Below are 6,029 nucleotides of genomic sequence, written 5' to 3' on the forward strand. Positions count from 1 at the left end.
AAGCTCATCATGGTGTCAATTTATAATGTATATAAACGTCAAATCACTACATTGCACACCTGAAACTAATATTATAAGTCAGTGAAAGTTGCTCAGTCATGTCCGACTCTTTGCGACCCCATGGACTATACAGTCCATGGAGTTCTCCAGGCCAGAACACTGGAGTGGGTAGCCTTTCCCTTCTCCAGGGGATCTTCCGCACTCAGAGATTGAACCCAGGTCTCCCACACTGCAGGCGGATTCCTTACCAGCTGAGCCACAAGGGAAGCCCTTATATGTCAATTATACGTTAATTTAAAAATTACAAAGAAAAAACGGAAGTTATAAAATTGTTTTTGAAAAAATGATTAAGACCATTAGAAGCTCCCAGCTTGGTACCCTTCCCCAGAGCACAGGGTATATACCTTCATGCTGTTGTTTGGTTGCTAAGTTGTGTCCGACTCTTTTGCCACCCCATGGACTGTAGCCCACCCTCTGTACATGGGATTTCCCAGCCAAGAACACTGAAGTGGGTTGCCATTTCTTTCTCCAGGGGATCTTCCCCACCCAGGGATCGAATCCATGTCTCCTGTGTCTCCTGCATTGGCAGGTGGATTCTTTACCACTGAGCCACCAGGAAAGCCCATATACCTTCATAGGCCACAACAAATAGTTTTAACCAGAAAAGTGTTATCAAGCATACCAAATAACTGGTTTTATTGCTTTCACTGCTCTGAACTTAGGATATTACCTTATTTTGGAGTTTTGACACAAGATCCATTTGCTATAGCAAATTCAGACATAAACAGTCTAATCCACATATATTTTCTTTCTCCTGTGAACGGGAAGATTCCACATGGCCAGGTCTGGACTTACAGACAGACAGCAAGAGTTTCCTAGATGCCTGAGTGACATCCCCCACCCCCCTCAAAAATGCTCCCTTCTCTGGTTCAGAAGAATCTGAAATTACACAATTTACAATTCATTGACCTCTGAAAAAAACAAGTCACGCCCCAAGGAGAGCTGCAAACAAAAGCGTTCCCGAGCCAGATTCCTTGTTGACACTGGTCTCTGGTTACACCCTGGCATAAAAAGGGAGGAAATGCAGTCTTCAAAGCAGTGCATCCCCACTTTTGTCTGTCCCCAGAGGAATCCCTTCCCCCACTCCACAAGAGGAACTCTCTGGGAGTTCAGAAACACAAATACTGCCAGGGGAGGCATTTTCAAGTTACACACGATAGATAGAAAGATAGATAGATAGATAGATGGATGGAGCGATCCAAAGTAACTCATAGGTCTGGCTCATGTTACTTGTCTTGGACTGGGTTTAAAGCTTTAAACAATTCCTCTCAAGTATGCCCTGTTGTGAATCCCCTTTCCTGTTCAAAACCCTTTCTTGGCCCAGACCCCAGGAGTCACCTTCCAGAAGAATATGGCCACTCCCAGCGCCCCTCTCTCAGTCTCCTCACAAAGCACAGACTTGTCCCAAAGGACCAGGTCTGCCCTGGAGGAACAAAGCCACAAGGCTGACATCTCACAAGTAATTACCTTGTCCCCAGAATTCCAGAGAGGCCTTTCCTCAGGCTCTCCTCAGTGTCCTGGATGGTGAGTCTCCTGTTTCATCTGGTCTGGGTCAGAGGCCTGGATGAAGCACTGCCCCCATCACACACCATCAGCAGATTTCACTCGTCCACCCTGACTTCTGATCTCTTGGCTTCACCCCCCTTCTCAACACGACATTCATAGATCCCTGGACCAGATGTAAGATAAAGCAGTACTTGTCATTCCCAGTTTGGGCTGCTTGGTCCATCTATGCTAACCACATGCATCATTTTTACATAAGCCCCCAAAATGGAGACTAATGTGCTAAAGGGCAAAAGCCTGTTGGGGTCAAGGTGGTGCAGGAATTCCCACCCTGGAGACAAAGACCAGGCTCCTCTTCTGGCACCAATCTCATCACTAACATTCTTTAGAGTTTCTACCTGGTCCTCTCTCTCATCCTACTTTTAAATCTTCCTTAAAGAGTTATTTCTTCCAGGGTTTCCATGCAAACCCATGCACATCTCAGTAACTTCTGCTTGTTCTATGTACAAGCTCACAGCTCTGTCCCCTCAGCATCCTCAGCCCACTTGTTGGGTTCAGACCCTCCACTGCTCCCTTCTTGCCGTCATGCATATTCTATCATAAAGGACTTTGGAGTTCCTAAAACATGTTTATGTACCACACCTCACTGATAATCACATAACCTCTTGTCAAGTCGTCTAGGAAAGTGGGTTGTTTCCTACATTTTCACAGATGCTGAGGTTGAGATGCCGGGTAAAGGCTTTGTCCACAACCACCCAGTGGAGGAGTGACAGAGCCCAGGGGGAGGATCTTCATTCCCCACTGCTGCTTCTAAGGGTCATTCATGCTCAAGCTCATCTCCCTCCGTGGAGTGGTTCCCAGGACACCATCCTCACCCAAATTTTTCCTCTGCACACATTCATTCCCTATAAGTCGGAAATCAGACAGACCCTTATCCACATCCCAGCTCTGCCTTTAACCTGCAGTGTGACATTCAATTCAGTTCAGTTCAGTCGCTCAGTCGTGTCCAACTCTTTGTGACCCCATGAATCGCAGCACGCCAGGCCTCCCTTCCATCACCAACTCCCGGAGTTCACCCAAACTCATGTCCATCAAGTCGGTGATGCCATCCAGCCATCTCATTATCTGTCGTCCCCTTCTCCTCCTGCCCCCAATTCCTCCCAGCATCAGGGTCTTTTCCAATGAGTCAACTCTTCACATGAGGTGGCCAAAGTATTGGAGTTTCAGCTTCAGCATCAGTCCTTCCAACGATACCCTGGACTGATCTCTTTTAGGATGGACTGGTTGGATCTCCTTGCAGTCCAAGGGACTCTCAAGAGTCTTCTCCAACACCACAGTTCAAAAGCATCAATTCTTTGACGCTCAGCTTTCTTCACAGTCCAACTCTCACATCCATACATGACCACTGGAAAAACCATAGCCTTGACTAGAAGGACCTTTGTTGGCAAAGTAATGTCTCTGCTTTTGAATATGCTATCTAGGTTGGTCATAACTTTCCTTCCAAGGAGTAAGCGTCTTTTAATTTCATGGCTGCAGTCACCATCTGTAGTGATTCTGGAGCCCCAAAAAAATGAAGTCTCTCACTGTTTCCACTGTTTCCCAATCTATTTGCCATGAAGTGATGGGACCAGATGCCATGATCTTAGTTTTCTGAATGTTGAGTTTAAGCCAACTTTTTCACTCTCCTCTTTCACTTTCATCAAGAGGCTTTTTAGTTCCTCTTCACTTTCTGCCATAAGGGTGGTGTCATCTGCATATCTGACATTAGTCAAGTTATTTAACCTCTGGGAGCCTCAATCCCTTCTTTTGTACATTGAGGGTATGATGATCTCATGAGACCACTGTGAGGATTAAATGAGGATGTAATGGCACATGGTAAGTACTCAGTTAAACAGTAACTGTCATCTTCATCTTCATCACCCCTGTCTCTTATCTGAGATGGCAAGGGTCTCCTAATCATTTCCCTTGCCTCCAAGTATGCTAACCTCCCCAACCCCCTCCACCCCTCCACCCTACCATCCCACCCCCATCCAGGCTACCTCCAGGTTACCTTTCACAAACACACATACCTAGAAGAAAAATGGAGGACATTTTAAGGAAATTTTTGCTTCCATACTAATATAAGCAAAAGAATAAAAATGAACTAATTTTAAAAACCGAAATTTCACTACACCCTCCCACTCCTCACCTCCTACCCCTCACCTCTTACCCAATCCCCCAAAGAAAAAACATTTGCAAATTCTGACCAGATGTGTCATTGAGTGAGTGAGTGAGTGAGTGAAGTTGCTCAGTCATGTCCGACTCTTTGCGACCCCATGGACTATAGCCTGCCAGGCTCCTCCATCCGTGGGATTCTTCAGGCAAGAGTATTGGAGTGGGTTGCCATTTCCTTCTCCAGGAGATCTTCCTGACCCAGGGATTGAACCCAGGTCTCCCGCATTGTAGGCAGATGTTTTACCATCTGAGCCACCAGGGAAGTCATTAGGAAACATATTACTCTCCAGATAACAATGAAATCATCTCCCACCACACCTACAAGAAACAGACTGGACTCTACCTCCATCGAGTCACTCAATATTCCCCAAACAGCAGCAACTTTCTGAAGACGGTAAGAGCCAGGGTTCTGGGGTTCAGCTCCCGACTCTCCCACTCACTAGCATGTATCTGTGGGGAAGTAGCATAACCTTGGTCTGCCTCAATTTTCTCTTGATTAAAACAGGGATAAAATCTACCCTAAAACTTATATGTGAGAATTCAATGAGATAATCCAAGAAAAATAGTTGGCAGGGGGCTGCACAGAATAAACTTTCAAGTACTAGGCACTCATTATTATTAGTGTTCACTTGTTCTTTTCCCTTGCCTGAGCTAGTTCCACAGAATCCCATCGCCACAACTCCCTCCACACTTCCTGTGTGTCTAGTCATCTGCAAGACACCTCCTCCATGAAACCCTTTTGGATTGATGCTTCTGAATTCCCTTTGTGGCAGGTATATATTTTTTCTCTAGAGCCTTTTCTGCTCTAGCCTATCTGCATTTTTTTTTTCCTGGAGGCTTTCTTAACTGTATCATGAGCATCTTGAAGAAGGCAAGTTTCCTGCCCATTACAAGCAAGAAGAGAAGAAAGGAAGAAGATGGGGGTGTGGGGAGGGAAGGCGGGAAGTACCACTGATGTTGGAAATGTAAACTCTTCAAATTTTAATGGTTTACCTTAACCAAAACTTACAATGTTAAAAAGCAGAGTGAAGTAAGTTAGAGAAAAACAAATACCATATATTAACACATATATGTGGAATCCAGAAAAATGGTGCAGCTAAACCTATTTGCAAAGCAGAAATAGAGACACAGACATAGAGAAAAAAAATGTATGGACACCAAGGAGGACAACAGGAAGGTGGGATAAATTGGGAGATTGGGATTGACATATACACACTATTGATACTGATGTATAAAATGGATAACTAATAACTAACTAATGATAACCTACTGTATAGCTCAGGGAACTCTACTCAATGCTCTGTGGTGACCTAAGTGGGAAGGAAATCTAAAAAAGATGGAATATATATACACAGATAACTGATTCACTTTGCTATACAGCAGAAACCAAAACAAAATTGTAAAGCAACTGTACTCAAATAAAAATTAAAAAGAAAGAAAAAAAAAGGCATTACATTAACCCATAGATTCTCAGTACTATCCTCCCCAAAAATATTTTTAAATATTGAAGAACCTGCGTTTACATCATATCACATCTGCCTCCAACTCCATCCCTCAGTCCAGAATCCATTTGAGGAAGAGTGCCATTTTGGCCGCACTCTTTCCTAATATTCTCTTTTTTAAGGGTTTTTTAATTAACGAAATTGTTATGAATTTGCCTATTGTGTCTATTCTTCTTTATCCAAAGATCCTGGTCCATCATCAAGCTGCTTTACCTTGAAAGAATGTGCTGTGCTGGGGGAAGAACAACAGAAACCAAGGCTATGACAGCTGTAAATGTGCACACCTGCACATCCATAACACAGATTCTGGCCCAAAGATCAAGACATTCTATTTGTCATTATATATGTTCTTTCTAGGTTTCCCTGATGGCTCAGCGGTAAACAATCCTAACGCAATGCAGGAAATTTGGGTTTGATCCCTGGGTCAGGAAGATCCCCTGGAGAAGGGAATGGTAACCCACTCCAGTGTTCTTGCCTGGGAAATCCCACGGACAGAGGAGCCTGGCAGGCTACAGTCAATGGGTTTGCAAAAGAGTCAGAGATGACGTAGCAACTAAACAACAACAAAATTTTCTTTCCAGGAATTAAATGTCTTATGGCAATGAGAAAGAAATAGTTTTTCCACATCACCATCTTCTCCTCCCAGTATCTCTACCTTCCATGTATCTATTAAAACTGGGGCTATGGTTTATACAAACAGCTCAAAGCAAATGAGGAAAATTGAACATGAACATCTGCATTTTACACAAA

The 6,029-nt window shown here is 44.0% G+C and overlaps 1 long non-coding RNA gene across 3 annotated transcripts in view; it reads right to left on the reverse strand.

Annotated features, from left to right (window-relative positions):
- LOC132345500 (uncharacterized) overlaps positions 1 to 6,029 on the reverse strand; it is a 58,018-nt gene that overhangs the window by 18,361 nt on the left and 33,628 nt on the right. The window contains exon 1 of one of the 3 annotated variants that reach the window (XR_009494866.1): positions 1,528 to 3,553. The exons of the other annotated variants lie outside the window; for them this stretch is intronic. This is a non-coding gene — a long non-coding RNA (uncharacterized lncRNA). Of the gene's footprint in view, positions 1 to 1,527; positions 3,554 to 6,029 lie in introns of those variants that run through there. 3 annotated transcript variants of the gene reach the window in all.

Source organism: Bos taurus, chromosome 6, assembly GCF_002263795.3.
Source record: "Bos taurus isolate L1 Dominette 01449 registration number 42190680 breed Hereford chromosome 6, ARS-UCD2.0, whole genome shotgun sequence".
NCBI classification, from domain to species: Eukaryota; Metazoa; Chordata; class Mammalia; order Artiodactyla; family Bovidae; genus Bos; species Bos taurus.